Source organism: Balaenoptera acutorostrata, chromosome 1 (assembly GCF_949987535.1).
Source record: "Balaenoptera acutorostrata chromosome 1, mBalAcu1.1, whole genome shotgun sequence".
NCBI lineage: Eukaryota > Metazoa > Chordata > Mammalia > Artiodactyla > Balaenopteridae > Balaenoptera > Balaenoptera acutorostrata.
The window spans coordinates 53,049,183-53,073,377 of record NC_080064.1 but is presented as its reverse complement, the minus strand read 5'-3'; positions in this window follow the sequence as shown (position 1 = coordinate 53,073,377).

Genomic DNA, 24,195 nt, shown 5'->3' with positions numbered 1-24,195 from the left:
CATGTGTGACAGAAACTAAAAGCTGCTTTTATTGGGTCTTCTGTTACAGCTAAAACTAGTCTCTAACTATTAATAACTTTCTTATCATAAAATTTGAAAATATAGATAAGCTGAAGGCAAAATATAAAAAATCATCTACAATATGATCACCTGGTAATAACAACTAGTAATTTAGTGTACTTCCTTTCAGTACTTTGTATAAGTTTGTTTTGAATGTGAGATTGTATTTTTTCTATTTATTATGACCTGAGCATTTTCCGTCCTCATCCCAGCCCCCATGATCTTTGGGTGCTGGGCTCCCTCTAGCCCTCCTTCTTCTAGGAACTTGAAAAAGTGTTTCCTTTGCTCTTTGTACAACACCTCCACCATGGTACTTTAACAACATGCAGCAATTGTCTATTTACCTGTGTTCCTGACTAGTCCAGGGCACGCTGAGCGCAGGGACCATTTATAAGGTGGTTTTTTTTAAGTCTCTGATGCCTATATTGTTATCAGACAAAAGTAATTATTGGAAGGATGTTGTTGAACATGGTGGTGCCTGCATTATGCAGTGTCCACTCTATAAGGATCCAGTGGAGAAACTTTCCTATCTTCCCAGGGGTAGGTAAAACCATGTTGCTTCTGAAAAACAGATGTGCTTTCTTTAGTGGATGCCATGAACAGTTGCAATATTAGTTTGTGTCTTCATTTTTGCTTTGGTCACTAGATAGCTCAGAGCTGACGTTGTGGCTTTCAAAGCATTAGCTCTCTCACTAATTTTATTTTATTTCATTTTCTCTTCACCATGAATTACTTATATGTGAAATAATCACATGATATCATGGCAGGACCATTTTTGACATGTTAATTCATGACTTTTCTTCTCTTCCTTCTTCTCTGAAAGTAGCATGCAAGTTCTGTGCTTTCTTGCTTTACAGGTGGTAAATTATGGTTGACTTCCCTTTCTGGATTCGTTTAGAAAAGTCTAAAATCTTTAAGGAGGATGAGCTAAGTGTCCTGCATGGAGAGAAAGGGCTTCTGAGGGAAACTTGGAAAGAGAAGGATTTCCCCCAGAAGCCAAAGTGATTCTCATAGTCTTTGGATCTGTGGCCTTAGAGAGAGCAGAGGGAAGCAGAGCTCACAAAAGTGGCAAGACACCAGCTGGGAAGGGTGGCCAGCCCCACCTACCCAGTAAGAGCGGGCTTGGATTAGATATTAAGTTTGACATATAGAAAACAAAGAAATACAATACTTTTTATATACCTGACTTTGCAGACTGGGATTCATATTCAGTAACTGTACTTGTGAATTTGTGAAAGCCATCCCATATCCTTTGTGGAATGAGACATTGTACAAACAAACAAATAGAGAAGAAAACCAACATTACCATGGAAAGAATGTGAGATTTGGAGGCAGACCTGTCATTATTCTACTTCAGGCTGTTAATTTTTTCCCTTGGATTTCTCTAATCACCTCCCAACTGTTCTAGCAGCACCCAATCTTGCCTGCTACAATACCTCCTTCACCCAGCCATCAGAGTTGTCTTTTGCAAATGCAGATCCATTTGGGTCACTCCCCTCCTTAAAGCTCTACATTAGATCCCATTTGTCTTCAGGATAAATTTGGAGTCTACAAGGGCCTTCATCATTTGCTTCTTGCCTACCTCCATAGCCTCATCTTCTAAAAACACCCCCCATTCTGACCCAAACTTGACTCTCATGCAATAGTGTCCTACTTGCTATTCAGCAAATGCACTATCTCCCTCTCTTTCCTGGTTTTTGCACACACTCTTCTTGTTGCTCATAATGCCTTTGCATTGATGAACCCCTGCTCTTTCAGAACTCTTCCCAGGCGTTGCTGTCAGCCTTCTCCAGCTCTGCCCTCTCCACGTTAGATGTGTCTCTGCTATGTGTTCCCAGAACATCTTAAGGTTACACCTATGTCACTTACCACAGTGATTTTGAACTGCATGTATCACAGTAAGAATGTGGAAACGTCTACAGTTGGGGTTCCAGTATCTACAGATATGTTTGATGCATGGTAAAATGAGAGCAGGAAGACATTGCAGGGAGGGGAGTTGGGAGTCTAGAGGAAATGAGGAAGAAGTCTGGTGCCATGGTCCACATTTGGCAACAGAACCTGAAGGCAGTGGTTTGGAGTACAACATGAGGATGTACTCATACATGCCTGAGGCAAAGACTGCTAAACTCTGCCCTGACATCCATTCTCTTTGTTTTCTTTTTTAGTAATAAAAAACCCTCCAAAGTTTCAGGTGGTCACGTGGCTACCCAGCCAAAGATTACATTCTCCCAGCCTCCCTTGCAACTAGATATGGTCACGTGACTAAAGTCAGGCCAATAGGATGGAAGTGTACATGATGTATGGAAACTACCAGTCATCACTTTAAAGACAAAGTTGCTTAGTCTGACTTCCTCTTTCCCCTTCCTGCAGGCTGAAATGCAGATATAGATGAAGAAACCTGGATTCCTGAATGACTCTGTGGAGCAGAGCAGCCCACCCAGGCTAGAGAGCTCACCTAGCTAAATTCTGTTTTATGAGAAAGTAACAAACTTCTGCTGTGTTTACTTAAGGTGACCATATAAGTCTTAAGCTGTCTTCCAGGTATTCCATTCAGAAAAATGTGGGATTTACCAATGAGAAGGGGAACTCAGGGTGGAGGGAGGATTATAAGAAATCATGCCAGGGTGCATCTCCCACAGGAGGCACTGTGCAGTGTGAGGCCCTTGCAGGATCCCATTAAGGACTCAAAGTGTTGAGGCCAATGGGAGACCCAGCATTTAGGCTTCTGCTGTGCCTGGGCGTTGACTGCCAAGGGAAGAAGGATCAAAGAGCACCACTTAAATAGAAGAATTTTGCTTCCCTCTTCCCCACCCTTCTTTAAGGGCCAAAAACACTAGAGAAGAAAGGGGAGAAAGGAAGAAAAGTGAAAGAGAAAAGCACACTCCCGTCCATGGTAGACAATGAGTCTCCTGAGTTGGGAGGAAGATGATTAAGTTGGATATGATTTTGAAGGTTTAAGCTGGATCAATTGTATTATATTGCATTTTTAAAAATATCTGAAAATGAGCATAAAGTTTTTCCTAAAATGTCATTTAGGGAAGAGAGAGTGAGATTCAACAGCTCCTTTTAGGGGCAGTCACTGGAACAAATAGTATTTTTCATGTCTGTGCTCTACTGAGTTTAGAACATTCAACACACTGGTTATAAAATGGAAAACAAAAATAGGTTGAATTATGACTCTAGCCATCCTCCCACCCTGATTTGGCTGTGACCTTCCTCCTTATGAAAAGAACAGTATATGAAAAGGGGCAGGAGAGAGGGGTGAAGTGGTCAGAGAGAGAGAGATGAATCCCTGGGATCTAGACCTAGGAGCCCCAGTGTCATTAGAGGCCAAGGGCAGATCAGCATTACCATGTTGAGGGCACTCAGCAAAACACTGCAGGTTATTAGGGGGTAAATGCTTCTCCATCACTCCTGAAGTTTTCTTCCTTGTGGAATGAACTCAGTGAAAGTCACACTCTCAGCCGCTCACTGTCCCTTTTTCACTCCCTCCCAGGATAGTTGGAAAAGCTTAACTGATTAATAAGAAAAATTGGCCTAGGCAGCTGAACTCTTCCCTTACTCCTTCTAAGAGTAAGCTGCCCCAAGGGCCATAATTCTAGTCTACCTCTCCAGGCCCCAAATGGCATAGGCAACTTACCCACCATGGGGAAAGAATTAGCATTTGGGGCCCTCTCAATCCAACCCCTAGGGCATCAATATGCTTGAGCAGAAAAACAGCACACTCTAGACAACAGAAACAACAGCCAGAAGACAGGGAAGGGAGAGATGACCAGAAAGCAGCTCAGATTGTACGTGAGACATTCCAACCCCATGTTGGAACTCCCAGAGAGATGCAAAAGAAAAAAAAAAGGTATGAATAAGCCATATAGCAGATGAAGACTGGTAATAGAGCAGATTTAGGGGCAAACCTTTAAAGTGATTTAACCCTGGTTCCATCAGCTATGGCAATGAAGGGGAGATTTGGGCTGCAATAATCAACTAATACTTGAAGACCTCTTGATAGGTAATTATAGAACTTAAGGGATAAGCAGTCTAACACCTAATAAGTTTATAGTGTAATACAATTTACTGAAATGTCAACTTTTCTTCCTGCCACGGAAGGAAACAAACCCACACTTTCCTCAGAGGCTTCCACTCAAATTCTTTCCAGTTTTACCCCTCCTTGTTTTATTGATTCTGCAGCTTGGTGGAGAAGGTGTGAGATTAGATTGGTTTAAAGGAACCAACCAATAAGATCCAACTGACCCACTCAAACCCCATTGAAGGACTAAGATCTTTAGGATGCAAGGTTTTGAAGATGCTCAAATCAAATCAATTAAAAAACAAAACAAAACCAGAGATGTAGATACGCTTCACCATTCTTAACTGATTTTTTTTTGCTGTAGGAGAAAATTCTGAATTCAGCAAAATTCTTGTCCTAAATAAGTGTTTCATAATCATATTCATACAAGTTCTTGTTACAACTCAGCTAACGAGGCCCAGATTGGTTGTGGTTGAGTTATATTTGCCGTTTTGTGGGCTACATGTTTGTAAATCAGCCAGATCATTTCCTTACTGAGGTCATTTGGGGTTTTTGGGGTGGTGTAACGAGGTCCCTCCTTTTTACTCCTTTGGTTCTTCATTAGTCATTTTGTGTGCAACAAGCATGAAGAGGCCAGATCATGTATTTGCTTTGGGAAAATCAGCAGGCTTTCAAAGCATGTACTGTTGTAGATGACTCAAGGTGTTGAAAACCATTTTTCTTAAACTTGCTGTAGTTCTGAGAGAAGCTCTCAGAAGTAAAAAATCAGGGTAGGTTGGCATGAAGGAAAGACAACTGCCTTTGGTGGCAGGCAGCTCTATGCTCTGCAGTTACTTGCTATAACATTAGGTGAGTCCCTTTAGCTGTCTGAGTCTCAGCTTTCCCATCTGCAAAATCAGATAAGAATACTTCAACCATGAGATTAATGCTAGCCTTGGTGGCACTGCATATGTAAAGACCTAATCCACGTTAGGTACTCAAAGATGGTGACACAGTGACTTTGGTATCAGCGACAAATAATAGAAAATCCAGAATGATTTGCTAAATAAAGGCAAGAGGAAATGAGCATTTCAGAAAAATGCGTAGTTTTGAAAATGTGCTGTTAGTCAAGTAGGGACATCAGGAAGGAACGAATTGAACAAAAGCATAGACTTTTCACTTTGTGCTGCATGTCATAGTGATTTACAAAGACCAAATAGACATGGTCCTCTCCTTGAGGCTCACTCCCCCCGTTAGAGATCTGAGTGCTAGACATGTGTAAACCTCTGAAATAGTAAGTTAATAGAGGTCAGCCAGTACCAAAATCATTGCCTGCCACATAGTTGATACTCCATAAATATTTGTCAAGTGAATGAATAGAGTCTATCTCTCTCTAACCAAATAATAAATTGTGTGGCTTCAAAACTTTCAGAATAGAGGAGTAAGAAAAACAAATCACTGGTGAAAATGATAAAAGAGGCATTTAAAGTCTCTGAAAATTTTCCTAAGGGCATACAACAAAGGGAGAAAGATTCATTCAAAAAAATCTACTAAATCTTGGTAAGAACAGTGAGAGTCTATGACATCTGAGCCAGAACCCACTCTCTTACCCCTCTCTATAGCTGCTTCATGTTATAGAAGCTCTGCTCCAGCCATGTGCAGCCCCGAAGACAGGGGCCCCCTCTCCCTCCAGCCCATAGTTTGGAGCTAAAGTTTCCCACAGGGAAGGATAGGCTGCCATTTCTTATCTTCCCTGGCCCCATGTTCCAGAAGATCTATTCTGGGCAAGCATGGCTGAAAGGAAGGAGTTTCCCTTCCTCACCCAGCTCTAATGCGTAGGATGGAAGCTCTCCTCCGGGTGCAGAGGCTGAGAACACTGGAGCCCTATCACCCCCATCCCAACTCGCTTGGAGGGTGGAGGTTCCATGCCAGGAGGGGAAAGCCAAGAAGATCAGGGGCTACCACCTCATCCAGTGCTCACTCATAGGGCAAGGGTGTCACTTTACTAAAAATAAGTATCTATCCCCAGCTCTGCTGCAGTGGCATAGGGGTTCTGCTCAGGGCAAAGGCGGGTCATAAGGACTGAAGAATGCCACAGCTCTGCCTGAGGGATTGACTTCATTTGGAACAGTGTTGAGCACCCCATACCTAAAGCAGTGGTAAAAAACAATGGGGATCTTGGTGGAGAGCAATTAAAAGGAGGCTGGTAGCTCCATTGTACAAGAACAATGGCAGAGCAGAAGTGTAGTAGAAGCAAGCAGAGAAAGACAGCTAAGAAGAGCACTCCTGGGATCACAGTCAATTGTGTAGTCAGGAAGGATGCATGCATGTGCTAGGCTGCACCGTCCAGAAACAATCAGAGTGGGATGTGGGGTGGACTTGAAAGTATCTCTCAAGTTGTACGCAGAGCTATTAACCTCGGGCAGAAGCTGCACTAGCACAAAGGGCTTAAACACAGCCTCTGACCCAGCTGTGACTGTGCAATAAGCTACTCTGACCCAGGGGTGACTCCTAAAAAGCCAGGTTTAAAAATAAAAATCACACGTATCCCTGGCCATCTGGAAGCCTGTGTGAATGCCCAAGGCTGTACCTCTCAGAAGGGATAAGAGAGGGAGCCTCCACTCTACAGTGCCTCACAGGATATGGGGCAAAAAAAGAGAAAACTCCCTGAATTGTGATAGAAACCTCCAAACCACATACACATTCATTGTTAAAGGGTAAACATCTACCTACCTACAGGGGTTAAGCACAACCTTTCACCAACAAGTGGTTCATGCCAACCCAGGGGTGACCCCTAGGAATTCAAGATAAAAGATAAAAACAAATGGAGAAAGGTCTGAGCAGGGGTTTCAGAGGCTGCATATGGCAGTAGAATTAGACTTTGTCGAGTTCGTGCAGGCAGGTCATGAAACAAACAGGCAAACACCAACAACCAGGGTGGGGGGGGGTAATATTGAGTTGTTACAACATATTATCTAAAATGTCTAGTCTTCAATAAAAATTATGTAACATGCAAAGGAACAGGGGAAAAAACAAGCAATAGAAACTGCCTTTGTATGAGTCCATATGGTAGGCCTAGCTGACAAAGACTTCAAAGCTGCTATTATAAAAACTCTTAGAAGAAAATATAGAGGCAAATCTTTATGGCACTGGGTTAGGCAATAGTTTCTTAAATACAACATGAAAAGCACAAGCAACAAAAGAATATGTAGATAAATTGGATTACATCAAACTTTAAAAATTTTGGCTCCAAACAACACTCACAAAAGTGAAAAGACAGTGTTCAGAATGGGAGGAAATATTTGCATATCATATATCTGATAAGGGACCTGTGTCTAGAAAGTACAAAGAACTCTTTCAACTCAATAATAAAAAGACAACCCAATCTTAAAATGGACACAGGATTTGAATAGACATTTCTCCAAAGAAGGCACTCAGATGGCCAAAAAGCACATGAAAAGATGCTCAATGTCATTAATTATGAGAGAAATGCAAATCAAGACTACAATGATTATCACCTCACACTGTTCAGAATGGCCATCGTCAAAACAATCTACAAACAATAAATGCTGGAGAGGGTGTGGAGAAAAGGGAACCCTCCTACACTGTTGGTGGGAATGTCAATTGGTATAAACACTATGGAGAACTGTATGGAGGTTCCTTAAACAAACTAAATATAGAACTACCATATGATCCAGCAATCCCACTCCTGGGCATATATCTGGAGAAAACCATAATTTGAAAAGATACATGCACCCCAGTGTTCATTGCAGCACTATTTACAATAGCCAAGACAAGGAGGAAGAAACCTAAATGTTCATCAACAAAGGACTGGATAAAGAAAATGTGGTACATATATACAATGGAATATTACTCAGCCATAAAAAAGAATGAAATAATGCCATTTGCAGTGCATGGATGGACTTAGAGATTGTCATACTGAGCAAAGTAAGTCAGAGACAAACAAATATATGATATTGCTTATATGTGGAATCTAAAAAAATGGTACAAGTGAACTTATTTACAAAACAGAAATAGAGTCACAGATGTAGAAAACAAACTTATGGTTACCAGGGGAGAAGGGAGGTCCTAATAAGGACCTACTGTATAGCACAAAGAACTCTACTCAATACTCTGTAATGACCTACGTGGGAAAAGAATCTAAAAACGAGTGGATATATGTATATGTATAACTGATTCACTTTGCTGTACACCTGAAACTAACACAATATTGCAAATCAACTATGCTCAATAAAAATTATTTTTTAAAAAAAAGCGAATAATAGATCGTGTGTTACTACATAAATTTCTTCATTGCCCAGGGAAGAAAAATAATAGAGACCAAGGGTAGTACGGAATAACTCAGAGACGAAATCAGTGCTGAGTTAAGTCTTGCAGATGTATATTTTTATCTTATTGAGGAGTCAAGCTATATAAACGTGAATCTTCATGTAGAGAAGTGTTCCCTCTTAGGATGAAGAGTGATTTTTATCTGATAAGCAATGGACAGTATAGGATATCTGTATACAAAGGAGTGAGGTGGCTGAATTGTTTTTAGGAATTCTATTCTGGTAAGATGAATTGGAGAGAGAAACTGGAAGTCAGGGATCAGATAGGAGGCTGCTAAAGGTCATTAAGCCTGAATTAGGCTGGTTGATGTTGGAAAGGAGAGGAAAAGATGGACAGGAGATAAGATGTTAATACCTAGTGAACTATAAAGTGAGCCACATGAAAACATATATATATATATATTTTTTCTTCTTGGACATAGACTATCAGGGCTTTTGGTAGTTTTGGGTTCCCTGATCTCAAAAAAATCATGAGATTTCCATTGTCAGTCATATGACAGGTTAGATGGTTTTCCTGATGAAAACAACTAAAACTGCTAGATTAAAAAAATCTTTTAAATCTACTTGAAAGCTTCCAAGGGCTGGTAGAGTGGGAGGAAATTATACAGCCACATTCTGAGAGGATCCCAGAACTGGAAGTGACGCTCAGAGAAAGCTTTTGTCCTGAGGGCATTTGTTAATCTTTTGCCCTTGAGCTTTGTTTTCCCCTGTCTGTGTGGCACAGAGAATAGAAGACAAAGCCCAGGGTCTTCTCTAGGTGGGGATTCTAAGAGAAGATACTTCCCACAAAACTGGACCCTTCAAATTGCCACACCCTCAGTGTAAGTCTGACCCAGAACTAAACTTTCACACCCTCTGACTCCTGGTGACTGCAATGCCTGGGTTCTGACAGAATAGTGGGGAGAAGTCCCTGAGGGCATTGTGACCATAAGCTAGTTCATGCTTGGGTTCACGTTTGGATTCACATTGTGAGAGATCTAAAAACCTCAAGCTGTGAATTAACTTTAAAGTTGTCCCAGATTGTAGTGTTCCCAGCTCCCTGGTAGAAAGAGACACAAATTCTCTCTGAGGAATGTACTTCTGTCCTAGGTTTCAAAGAATCCCCACAAATAGTATTCCAAGGGAAATGAGGAGTTCAAAGTAAAATCAATAAGCACAAAAAGAAGGCACCAAAAACAAGAACTAGCAGGAACAACTGACAGTAGAGACAAACAAGCAAAGACCTTAGGTACTATATTATCAGACATGGAAGAACCATTCTTGTGTTTAAAAGAATAAAAGATAAACTTTCAAATGTCTGTAAGAAAGAGGCAATTGTAAAAATAACTTATATTTGGAAAATAATGAAGTAGAACTTCTGGAATGAAAAAATAATTACAATAAAAAAACTCATGGGTTAAACAACAGATCAGACATAGCTGAAGAGAAAATTAGTAATACGAAAAATAGAATTTTTCCAGGATTGGTTCAAGATGGCAGAGTAGAAGGACGTGCACTCACTTCCTCTTGCAAGAGCACTGGAATCACAACTAACTGCTGAACAATCATCAACAGGAAGACACTGGAACTCACCAAAAAAGGTATCCCACATCGAAAGACAAAGGAGAAGCCACAATGAGATGGTAGGAGGGGTGCAATCACAATAAAATCAAAACCCATAACTGCTGGGTGGGTGACTCACAAACTGGAGAACACTTATGCCATAGAAGTCCACCCACTGGAGTGAAGGTTCTGAGCCTCACATCAGGCTTCCCAACCTGGGGGTCTGGCAACGGGAGTAGGAATTCTTAGAGAATCAGACTTTGAAGTCTACTGAGACTTGATTGCAGGACTTTGACAGGACTAGGGGAAACAGAGACTCCACTCTTGGAGGGCACACACAAAGTAGTGTGCACATCAGGACCCAGGGGAAGGAGCAGTGACCCCATAGGAGACTGGACCAGACACAACTGCTAGTGTTGAAGGGTCTCCTGCAGAGGCAGGGGGTGGCTATGGCTCACCATGAGGACAAGGACACTGGGAGCAGAAGTTCTGGGAAGTACTCCATGGCGTGAGCCCTCCCAGAGTCCGCCATTAGCCCCACCAAAGAGCCGGGTAGGCTCCAGTGCTGGGTCACCTCAGGCCAAACAACCAACGGCGGGGGGGGGGGTGTGTGTGTGTGGGGGAACCTAGCCCCACCCATCAGCAGACAAGTGGATTAAAGTTTTCCTGAGCACTGCCCACCAGAGAAACACCCAGCTCTACCCACCAGTCCCTCCCATCAGGAAGCTTGAACAAGCCTCTTAGAAAGACTCATCCACCAGGGGGCAGAGAGCAGAAGCAAGAACTACAATCCTAAAGCCTGTTGAACAAAAACCATAATCACAGAAAGATAGACAAGATGAAAAGGCAGAGGGCTATGTACCAGATGAAGGAACAAGATAAAACCCCAGAAAAACAACTAAATGAAGTGGAGATAGGCATATTTCCAGAAAAAGAATTCAGAATAATGATAGTGAAGATGATCCAGGACCTCGGAAAAAGAATGGAGGCAAAGACCGAGAAAATGCAAGAAATGTTTAACAAAGACCTAGAAGAATTAAAGAACAAACACCTAGAAGAATTAAAGAACAAACAAACAGAGATGAACAATACAATAACTAAAATGAAAAATACACTAGAAGGAATCAATAGCAGAATAACTGAGGCAGAAGAACGGTTAAGTGACTTGGAAGACAGAATGGTGGAATTTACTGCTGCGGAACAGAATAAAGAAAAAATAATGAAAAGAAATGAAGACAGCCTAAGAGACCTCTGGGACAACATTAAACACACCAACATTCACATTATAGGGGTTGCAGAAGGAGAAGAGAGAGAGAAAGGACCAGAGAAAATATTTGAAGCGATTATAGTCGAAAACTTCCCTAACATGGGAAAGGAAATAGCCACCCAAGTCCAGGAAGCACAGAGAGTCCCAGGCAGGATAAGCCCAAGGAGAAACACACCAAGACACATAGTAATCAAACTGACAAAAATTAAAGACAAAGAAAAATTATTGAAAGCAACAAGGAAAAAACAACAAATAACATACAAAGGAACTCCCATATGGTTAACAGCTGATTTCCCAGCAGAAACTCTACAAGCCAGAAGGGAGTGGCATGATATATTTAAAGTGATGAAAAGGAAGAACCTACAACCAAGATTACTCTACCTGGCAAGGATCTCATTCAGATTTGATGAAGAAATCAAAAGCTTTACAGACAAGCAAAAGCTAAGAGAATTCAGCACCACCAAACCAGCTCTACAACAAATGCTAAAGGAACTTCTCTAAGTGGGAAACACAAGAGAAGAAAAGGACCTAAAAAAAAACCTCATAACAATTAAGAAAATGGTAATAGGAACATACATATTAATAATTACCTTAAACGTGAGTGAATTAAATGATCCAGCCAAAAGACACAGGCTCGCTGAATGGATACAAAAACAAGACCATATATATTCTGTTTAAAAGAGACCCACTTCAGGCCTAGGGACACATACAAACTGAAAGTGAGGGGATGGTAAAAGATATTCCATGCAAATGGAAATCAAAAGAAAGCTGGAGTAGCAATACCCATATAAGATAAAATAGACTTTAAAATAAAGAATGTTACAAGAGACAAGGAAGGACACTACATAGTGATCAAGGGATCAGTCCAAGAAGAAGCTATAACAATTATAAATATATATGCATCCAACATAGGAGCACCTCAATACATAAGGCAACTGCTAACAGCTATAAAAGAGGAAATCGACAGTAACACAATAATAGTGGGGGACTTTAACACCTCACTTACACGAATGGACAGATCATCCAGACAGAAAATTAATTAGGAAGCACAAGCTTTAAATAACACAATAAACCAGATAGATTTAATTGATATTTATAGGATATTCCATCTCAAAAACAGCAGATTACACTTTCTTCTCAAGTGCGCAAGGAACATTCTCCAGAACAGATCACGTCATGGGTCACAAATCAAGCCTCAGTGAACTTAAGAAAATTGAAATCATATCAAACATCTTTTCTGACCACAACGGTATGAGATTAGAAATCAAGTACAGGGGAAAAAACGTAAAAAACACAAACACATGGAGGCTAAACAATACGTTACTAAATAACCAAGACATCACTGAAGAAATCAAAGTGGACATCAAAAAATACCTATAGACAAATGACAATGAAAACACGATGATCCAAAACCTATGGAATGCAGCAAAAGTAGTTCTAAGAGGGAAGTTTATAACAATACAAGCCTATCTCAAGAAACAAGAAAAATCTCAAATAAACAATCTAACTTTACACCTAAAGGAACTAGAGAAAGAAGAACAAACAAAACCCAAAGTTAGTAGAAGGAAAGAAATCTTAAAGATCAGAGCAGAAATAAATGAAATAGAAACAAAAAAAAAACAATAGCAAAGATCAATAAAACTAAAAGTTGGTTCTTTGAGAAGATAAAGAAAATTGTTAAGCCATTAGCCAGACTCATCAAGAAAAAGAGGGAGAGGACTCACATCAATAAAATTAGAAGTGAAAAAAGAGAAGTTACAACAGACACCACAGAAATACAAAGCATCCTAAGAGACTACTACAAGCAACTCTATGCTAATAAAATGGACAACCTGGAAGAAATGGACAAATTCTTAGAAAGGTATAACTTTCCAGGACTGAACCAGGAAGAAACAGAAAATATGAACAGACCAATCACAAGTAATGAAATTGAAACTGTGATTAAAAATCTTCCAACAAACAAAAGTCCAGGACCAGATGGCTTCACAGGTGAATTCTATCAAACATTTAGAGAAGAGCTAACACCTATCCTTCTCAAACTCTTCCAAAAAACGGCAGAGGAAGGAACACTCCCAAACTCATTCTATGAGGCCACCATCACCCTGATACCAAAACCAGACAAAGACACTACAAAAAAAGAAAATTACAGACCAATATCACTGATGAACATAGACGCAAAAACCCTCAACAAAATACTAGCAAACAGAATCCAACAACACATTAAAAGGATCATACACCATGATCAAGTGGGATTTAACCCAGGGATGCAAGGATTCTTCAATATACACAAATCAATGAATGTGATACACCATATTAACAAGTTGAAGAATAAAAACCATATGATCGTCTCAATAGAAGCAGAAAAAGTGTTTGACAAAATTCAACACCTATTTATGATAAAAACTCTCCAGAAAGTGGGCATAGAGGGAATCTACCTCAATGTAATAAAGGCCATATATGACAAACCCACAGCAAACATCATTCTTAATGGTGAAAAATTGAAACCATTTCCTCTAAGATCAGGAACAAGACAAGGATGTCCACTCTCAGCACATTTATTCAACATAGTTTTGGAAGTCCTAGCCACAGCCATCAGAGAAGAAAAAGAAATAAGAGGAATACACATTGGAAAAGAAGAAGTAAAACTATGACGTTTGCAGATGACATGATGCTGTACATAGAGAATCCTAAAGATGCCACCAGAAAACTACTAGAGCTAATCAATGAATTTGGTAAAGTTGCAGGATACAAAATTAATGCACAGAAATCTCTTGCATTCCTATACACTAATGATGAAAAACCTGAAAGAGAAATTAAGGATACACTCCCATTTACCACTGCAACAAAAAGAATAAAATACCTAGGAATAAATCTACCTATGGAGACAAAAGACCTGTACGCAGAAAACTATAAGACACTGATGAAAGTAATTAAAGTTGATACAAACACTTGGAGAGCTATACCATGTTCTTGGATTGGAAGAATCAATATTGTGAAAATGACTATACTACCCAAAGCAATCTACAGATTCAATGCAATCCCTATCAAATTACCAATGGCATTTTTTACAGAACTAGAACAAAAAATCTTAAAATTTGTATGGAGGCACAAAAGACCCCGAATAGCCAAAGCAGTCTTGAGGGAAAAAAACGGAGCTGGAGGAATCAGACTCCCTGACTTCAGACTATACTACAAAGCTACAGTAATCAAGACAATACGGTACTGGCACAAAAACAGAAATATAGATCAATGGAAAAGTATAGAAAGCCCAGGGATAAACCCACACACCTATGGTCAACTAGTCTATGACAAAGGAGGCAAGGATATACAATGGAGAAAAGACAGTCTCTTCAATAAGTGGTGCTGGGAAAACTGGACAGCTACATATAAAAGAATGAAATTAGAACACTCCTTAACACCATACACAAAAATAAACTCAAAATGGATTAGAGACCTAAATGTAAGACTGGACACTATAAAACTCTTAGAGGAAAACATTGGAAGAACACTCTTTGACATAAATCACAGCAAGATCTCTTTTGATCCACCTCCTAGAGTAATGGAAATAAAAACAAAAATAAACAAATGGGACCTAATCAAACTTAAAAGCTTTTGCAAAGCAAAGGAAACTACAAACAAGCCGAAAAGACAACCCTCAGAATGGGAGAAAATATTTGCAAATGAATCAATGGACAAAGGATTAATATCAAAAATATATAAACAGCTCATGCAGTTCAATATTAAAAAAACAAACAACCCAATCAAAAAATGGGCAGAAAACCTAAATAGACATTTCTCCAAAGAAGACATACAGATGGCCAAGAAGCACATGAAAAGCTGTTTAACATCACTAATTATTAGAGAAATGCAAATCAAAACTACAATGAGGTATCACCTCACACCAGTTAGAATGGGCATCACCAGAAAATCTACAAACAACAAATACTGGAGAGGGTGTGGAGAACAGGGAAACCTCTTGCACTGTTGGTGGGAATGTAAATTGATATAGCCACTACAGAGAACAGTATGGAGGTTCCTTAAAAAACTAAAAATAGAACTACCATACGACCCAGCAATCCCACTACTGAGCATGTACCCTGAGAAAACCATAATTCAAAATAAGTTATGTACCACAATGTACACTGCAGCACTATTTACAATAGCCAGGTCATGGAAGCAGCCTAAATGCCCATCGACAGATGAATGGATAAAGAAGATGTGGTACATATCTACAATGCAATATTACTCAGCCATAAAATGGAACGAAATTTGGTCATTTGTTGAGAAGTGGATGGATCTAGAGACTGTCATACAGAGTGAAGTAAGTCAGAAAGAGGAAAACAAATATTGTATATTAATGCATGTATGTGGAACCTAGAAAAATGGTACAGATGAGCCGGTTTGCAGGGCAGAAGTGGAGACACAGATGTAGAGAATGGACATATGGACACCAAGGGGGGAAAACTGCGGTGGGGTGGGGATGGTGGTGTGCTGAATTGGGCAATTGGGATTGACATGTATACACTGATGTGTATAAAATGGATGACTAATAAGAACCTACTGTATAAAAAAATAAATAAAATTTAAAAATTCAAAAAAAAAATAGAATTTTTCCATAATAACATCCAGAGAGTCATAAAGAAGGAACGTTAGACTGGATTTACTATGTAAGAACTGGGAATCTACCACCTGTACATCCTCAAGAGGGCCTAGAGGGCACTCCTTTCCCTCTGTTTATAAGACATGCAATGGAGAAGGGGGCTCTGGCATCTTTGAGAATTTGCAGTTCAGGGTTGACACAGGTGGGTGGGGAAGATTTGCCAAGGAACTGGGCTGCTGAGTCTCAGTGGAGATGACAGAATTCAAAAATGCACAAGGCCAAGTGCCAGCTCTTAAGGATCAGAAGAAAGGTGCAGTTAAATTTCTATAACAGGCAGCAAGACCAAAGTAGTAATCAGGTTCCTTGACCCACAGAGATCTGTGGTGATGGTGGATAGCTCATGCTGTTCCTAGGAGAAAAACAAATGGACAAACGTCAAGGTCTTCCTTGTTTTGTGAAATTTAAATTAAGTAAGTAAATTAATAACATGAGAATTGACAAGCAGAAGGCTAATGTTAGTTGTCACAATGGAAAATCATGTTTCTTCATCCAGTTTTCAATCTCAATTCATAGGCCTGGAGCCCCTTAATTAGAGAGATTGGATCTGCTTGAGGCAGGACCTACAAAGCCCTTGTAAGCATATACGATAAATATCCCCCAATCCTTCCCCAAAGTTACATGTGTCATTTGCCAGGAAGTGCTGGCATTATGTAGTGGGAGTGGGGACTTCCCTGGTGGTGCAGTTGGTAAGAATCTGCCTGCCAAAGCAGGGGACACCAGTTCAACCCCTGGTCCGGGAAGATGCCACATGCTGCAGGGCAACTAAGCCCGTGCGCCGCAACTACTGAGTCTGCACTCTAGAACCCCTGTGCCACAACTACTGAGCCCACGTGCCACAACTACTGAAGGCTGCACGCCTAGAGCCTGTGCTCCGCAGCAAGAGAAGCCACCGCAATGAGAAGCCCACACACCGCATGGAAGGGTAGCCCCTGCTCGCTGCAACTAGAGAAAGCCCATGAGCAGCAACAAAAACCCAACGCAGCCAAAAATAAAAATAAATAAGTAACTTTATAAAAAAAAAAGTAGTGGGAGGTGGGGGATAGACAGATTTTTGAGGGCTGTAAAATATGGAGCCTGAGCTGATACTGATACTAGAGTACCCCAGATGTCATCATGGCTCTCCGTATAGAGTGAGACTTATGGAAGCCAGGAGGTAAATGGAGTACTACCAAGGCTGCCTCATTTTGGGTCCAGTGCACTTGAGGATCCACCCTTCAGTTATTTATCTGGTCCCTGAGTGTCTAATTGAGATAGATGTGCTTAACAGCTGCAGATCCTTCATTGGTTTCATCTGTTCAGTTCCACTGAAATATAGAATAAGGCCATACAGCAGGAAGTACCAAGTAGAAGCCCTTTAACTAGCCTCCTAACCTTATGGTATTGCAGAAATTAGTTCTATCCTCAAAGGACTTAAATGTTGCAAGGATGATGGTCTCCATCACATCCCTGTTTAAGTTACCTGTCTCATCTTTGAAAAAAAAAAAAAAGATGGATCTGGGTAGGTGATAATGAATTACTGTAAGTTTAACCAGGTATTAGCCCCAATTGCAGCTTCTTTGCTGAATTTGTATGTATACTGGAGCAGATCATCACTGTTTCTGCACTTGGTGTATGGTTATTGATCTGGCAAATGTCCTCTTCCAGATTCCCATCAGTAGAAAGATTCCAAAGCAACCGGTCTTCACATGGCAGCCCTGCAGCACACATGCACATTGCCCAAGGGCCATGGTGACTCTCCTGATTTCTCTGTCATAATATTTTCTGCAGGGACATCATACTAATTGGACCTGGTAAGTGAGTTTCCTAGATGCTCTAGTAAGGCATGTGAAGGGCAGAGGGTGAGAATATGGTCTCTAATCATTCTCTCTCTATATATATATGTCTGCTTTGTTCTTCTCCATCTTTACAAGTTGGCTTCCTCTGCTTCTACATACACATATAGCCAACTATGGCTACTTCCCAGCATCACAGTTACATGCCCTTGTTCAAGTGGCCAGTACAGGCTAATTAGATTCTCTAAGACCCAATTACAAATACTTGGGAGAGAGAACTAGCTTGGCTGAGTTGTTTGATGGCATGTTGCTGGCCATAGCTGATTGGACCAGGAATTAACAATTGACTCGTGTTGGACCACGAAGAGTCTCTCTTCTGGAAATCTGGAACTCAGACTTAGTCCATCCGTTTCTGTTGATCGCTGTTGGTCACTTTGAACGAAGATGTATAACTTAGGACTGTGGGAAGGTGAGGTCGTGCGGTAGAAACAGGGCTTTTCAGAAGTCATCTAGAGAACAGGCAAGCAATTATTATCCCATCCAGAGCAAATACCTCAGCAATTGTTCGTCTACTTAAAATACATTACATTTGTTGTGAGGATTTAAAGTTACATATATAACATAAATGCTGGAACACTCTCACTACAAATTATTTCCTTTAGTTCTCTTGATTTTATTAAGATACCCACAGACTTTGCAGTAAGACAAAATTTCGTTCAAATCCTGACTGCCACAGAACAGTTGTTTTGAATTTTAAATGCTAAAATGTGTTTGGAAATGCCACTATATTTTCTAACACATAGTAGGCACTCGTGTGTGTAGCAGGTTGAATCTTAGGCTACAGATTAAGGAAGCAAGAAATATCACACATCTTTATTTTATTAAGTCAACTTAAACAAAACTCTGAGCTCCAATCCCTTTTATGTTGGAAAGAAATTCAGTCTCAGTCATGAACCTTCCGGTCTGTGGAGAGGTTCTTGGAGTTTTCTGTGAGGCCAGAGACCCCTCTGGTCACTGCTGAGATGGCCATTGTTCCCTCCCGAGGGTTCAGGTCCAGGTGCTCTGCTTCGGACAGAGGAAACCCAGGTGAGACGGGATCACTGCCTCCAACATCCAGGTTCCCAAAAAGCTCTACACAGCAGCTCTTAATCCCCTCTCTGGCCACAGTAAGACAGCTGGGAATTTGCTAATCTTTTATGCCTTTTCCCATCTTTGCACACCCTCTCCTCTTGCCTTCCAAGTCTCTTCTTTCCTCCTCCAGATTGCCCCCTCCCCAAATAATAAGACCAAAGAGTCAAATGCTAACAACAACAGATGCAACTTTTGCTTTTTGCCCTGTAAAACTCCAAATATCCACAGCAACACAAAAATTAACATCTCAAGGAAGTATCCTATCAGGAATGTCAGTTTTCTTTCTGCCTCCCCAGTGTAGGAAGAAGAGATTTAACTCCAGTTAAATGGAATTTTTGACTAACCAATGCCCCATGACACTGTAATGTGCCAGGTGACACAATTTTTACCAAACAATGGAATTTGTTACACAAGGCATGGCAGGGGCTTTGGTGGTACAAAACACTGTGCCACTTGGGAAAGCAGCAAACTTTCCAGGGCCTTCTTGTAGGAATCACACAGAGGGATGGAGTGCTAGACCTGGAGGGTTGCCACTCAGTGTGTCTGAGGAGGGGTGCTGGATGAGAGGTCCAAGGTCACATGCGGATGGAGCTAAATATCAGGCCTGAAAGACGAAGTAGGCGAAGCTGCAAAAAATTAGGGCAGATGCGAAGAGGACAACTTATTTATTATTTGTTCCAAGGGTTGCGTGGGGCATATGCATGGCTAAAGCCTGGCAGTAGGCCAGGGACAGTTCAGTGTAGTGGTTCTGAGCACACAGCCTGGGTTCAAAACTCATCTCCACTATTTACTAGCTGTGTGAGTTTACACATGTTATTAAATTCCTGTGTGCCTTAGTTTTCTCATCTGTCAAAAATGGTGGCGCCTATTTAATAGAGTTGACATGCTTAAATGAGAAAATGTACACAAACATGTATTACATTGAGCACATATGCTCAATATAATAGCAGTAATTAACATTCATGGGCATGCACAATATTCCAGGAGCTACACTATATACAAGAAACTCAAGAATTACATACTATTATTAATTCCCCCATTTTATAGAAGAGGAAAATGAGGATCAGAGAAGTTAAGTAACTTGCCCAAGGTCACATAGCTAGTAAGTGCCTGAGCCAGGAGTCAAACCCAGGCTGTTTGACTGCAGAGTCAGCACTCTTAACCACTATTTTCTGGTGGCTGTTGTTGTTACTGTAATTTGGTAGTGACTTCTTACTTAGTGTACAGGCAAACCTAAGGGTTGATGTGGCCTGTAGAGGGCCACATATAAAACGGCACCAGATTTACCCTCCGTCCAAGCTGTGGAGTCACAGAAGAGGCCAGTAAGCCTGACATTCATTGCAAGGCACTCTGCACCAGGTGGGTGTTGACAAGTTTTGAGTGATCTCTCTTTGGTCTAAAGGCCATTCTTATTTATTACTGGATTTCCAGTTGCTCCTAATAGGCCCTCCCTCACTTCCTAAGGCCCAACCTTAGGAAGAATTGCAGACTTTTCCAAGAGGCCCATGTGGCCATGCTTTAGCATCTCAGAATGTAGAGGCTCAAGAGTGCACTGTTAAGGGCATGGACTTTGCAGCAGACAACCTGGTGTTGAGCCTGGTTCTGCCATGCTATGTTGTGAGGATTAAGTGAGATCATATAGGTAAAACTCGTAGTAGGTACTCAAAGATGAGAGCTATTACTATTCTTAACAATTCCAGCTTCATCTCCTGCCCATCAAACTTGGTTGTTCTAGCATTTTGATTTTCTATTCCAGTGCATTGTGCCCTGTTGTCACCTCTCTGGTCAACCCCTGTGGACTGAAGTTTTATTGGGATTTTGCCCTTGGATGCTGTCCTTGGGGTCTCCCTGGGCTTCGCACTCAGTAAGCAATGGGCCATTTCCAACCTCCGCATGGCCTCAGACAGTGAGGGTGAGCCACGTGTTACCTCCTAGTGGTGGTGGCAGGTCTGGAATGAGGGAAACCCCTTCTTCTCTCCAAGAAGCACTCCCTTGTGACAAAAGAGGGAGCTCCTCTTTGAGGTCCCTGGGGCTGTGATGGCATCAACCATCTCAGTTTGAGGTTTGCATCAACAAAGAATGGGTGGTGGGAATGGAAGCAAATCAGGAGAGAGGCCAAAGCAAAACAGGACCAACAGGATGCCCAGTCCTTCTTGGGAATGTCTCTGAGGGCAGTGATCTCTCAGGGCCAGACCACCAGGAACAAAACATAGAGGAAACTGGTGAGCTGCGGGTCTCTGACGTTGTGTGATTCTGTCAATTCAGATGTGGTGATAAGCTCAGGGAGAAACACCTGGCTTCCCTGTGGGCAGAGGTTATACCTTAGGAGGGGATGGACAGGCATGGGGATTGACAAGTGGAAATGGACAGGGATGGGGGGCATTAGTTAGACTGAAAAACAATTCTAATGTGTATGGCTAATTTTGCTTTTCAGGTAATAGCAGACTAGAAGTAAAAGAAGCAAAAGAAAAGAAGAGAGAGGAAGGAAGGAAGGAAGGAAGGAAGGAAAGGGGATGGGGAGGGGAGGGAGGGGAAGGAGGGGAGGGGAAGGAGGGAGGGAGGAAAGAAGGAAGGAGAGAGGTGGAGGACAGAGATAGACACCCTGAAAGTAACACAAATGACATCTTACATCTAAATAGTGAGGAACTTAGAAAAACAAGAGTTCATTCATTCAACAAATGTTTTTGAGCACCTATTATGTGCCAGCCTCTACTCTAGGTTTCTAGGAAATATCAGTGAACAAATCAGTTAAAGACCTCTGTCCTCTGGGGCTTCCCTGGTGGAGCAGTGGATAAGAATCCGCCTGCCAATGCAGGGGACATATGTTCATTCTCTGGTCCGGGAAGATCCCACATGCCACGGAGCAACTAAGCCCGTGCACTACAACTACTGAGCCTGCGCTCTAGAGCCCGTGAGCCACAACTGCTGAGCCCACGTGCCTAGAGCCCGTGCTCTGCAACAAGAGAAGCCACCGCAATGAGAAGCCTGCGCACCGCAACGAAGAGTAGCCCCCGCTCGCCGCAACTAGAGAAAGCCCATGCGCAGCAATGAAGACCCAACGCAGCCAAAAATAAATAAATAACAAGTTAAAAAAATTTTTTTAAACTATAAAAAAAAAAAAAATCTCTGTCCTCAAAAAGCTTATATTCAAGCAAGTTTCTAGTTCCTGCAGAAAATCTATGGATACATTTACAATACTGGCATAAACCTTACAGGTTTTGGTAGTTACTTCAGCCTTGATTATATCATAGCTCATTCACCAAAGTAATAATGATAATAATGAATAACTATTCTGTGTATCCCACGTGCCAGGCACTGCACAATTGCTTTCTGTACTTTAGCTTTTTCAACCCTCACCGAAACCCTAGTATTCTTTTTTTCCTCGAGTCTGCCACTGTGGCCAAGTAGCATGGTGTGCTCTGATTGGTCAGGTCTGCTGTCTCTGACTACTCACCCTCCCCCTGCTCTTACCTCAGCCTCCTCACCTCCTTCCGGCTGAAACATATGTCATCTCATCGGTCCCATCAGAGTCATATGGATTGGGCAGGAAAATGAATGGGATGAGGATTGGTTCACCAAAGGAATGACACTGGGCAAACAAGCATCTACCTACCAAGTTATATAATAGGCCGCTCTAGAAAGGCAATGGCTTTAGCCATTCAAAGTCCAAAATGCAGGAATGGTGTGGCAGGACAAAGCAGAAATAGTACTATTATTAACCCTATTTTAAATGAGAAAGCCAAGGCACAGAGAAAGGATGTAACTTGCTCAGATTCACACACCTAATAAATAGTTTGACTCCAGAGCCCATGCCTTAATCTCTGCACCCTTCTGGCAAAGCCACAAAGACAATTTTAGTTATCATAGTTCACGTATTCTAAGAAGCCCATCTTCCCCATTTTAACATCTCTGCAATTTGGATGTGTCATATAATAGATGTGATAAGAATATGTAGCATCAGTTTAATTGGCAGCATTTTCTCTTCCTTAGTGGAACATAAAATAATAGTGCATCTCACAAAAAAGTCACGTTAGAGTTGATGAAGCACTGTATTCTTTCAACAAATATTGATAATGTTCTCACTCTGTGCCTAACGGCTGTGCTAGGCTCACCATGCAGTGCAGTGAGAAAGAGTGATTCAGAGAATTAATGATTACCCACAATGCAAAGTGAAGTGTGCAGTGAAAGAGTCATGCACAGGCGGGCATGGGACTACAAAAGGGGGCACTAGCCAGAAGGAGGGGTCAGGGAAGCCTTCCCAGAGGGATGGAATACAAGTGGTTGGGGAAGGAGTTGAGTACAGTGGGGACAAAAGTGACTCCATCTTGATAGAGGACAAAATAAGAGGCAGAGAGTAGTTCAAGTTGAGGTTTGGGGTGTTCAGTACCATTTGATAGAATGGTATGTGACTCAGCTGGACCATGAATGTCCACGAGTGTCATGAGGTATACACTGCAAGCGCTCTAGAGCCCGTGAGCCACAACTGCTGAGCCCACGTGCCTAGAGCCCATGCTCTGCAACAAGAGAAGCCACTTCTCCGCAACAAGAGAAGCCATGGCCAGATTCCACTTTGGAAAGTTCTTCTGGGAGCTGGGTGCCTGATGGTTTAACCAGGAGGCTGATTCAGGGGCTATGGCAGTCATAACAGAAGGGCAGTGTTGAGGGCTTGAACTCCAGGAGTCAGTGCTGGGATGCAGACGAGGAGGTAGCGTTGAAAAAGTGTTTAGAGATAAAACTGGAAAGGCTTGGTGATAGGACTTGGGGGGTGAGGGAGAGAGAAGAGTCAGGGATAATCTCTCAGTTCTGGGCTTGGACAACTGGCTGGGTGGTGATGCTACTAATTATGGCTGGAAGTAAAGGAAAAAGAATGGGTTTAGGGAGAACGAGATGTGTATGATCATGTACATGTTGAGCGCGAGGGTTCTGTAAGATAAGGAGGTGGCATTTGTGGCTAGGCGGAGTGTTCATGTTTGAAGGCAGAGTTAGCAGTCAGTAACACTGTGATTTAAAACTGTGGGTTCCACTGAACTTATTTATGAAACAAAAATAGACCCACAGACATAGAAAACAAACTTATGGTTACCCAAGGGGAAGGGGGTATAAATTAGGAGTTTGGGATTAACGTATACACACTACTATATATAAAATAGATAACCAACAAGGACCTACTGTGTAGCACAGGGAACTCTACTCAATATTTTCTAAAAACCTATAAGGGAAAAGAATCTGAAAAAGAATAGAGATCTATATATGTATGACAATCACTTTGCTGTACACCTGAAACTAACACAACATTATAAATCAACTATACTTCAATAAAAAAAAAAACCTGTGAGCTCCTTAGGGGCAGGGACTCTTTTTCTGTTTTCCACCTATTTTTAGTGCCTAGCATGGGAACTGGCACATAATCA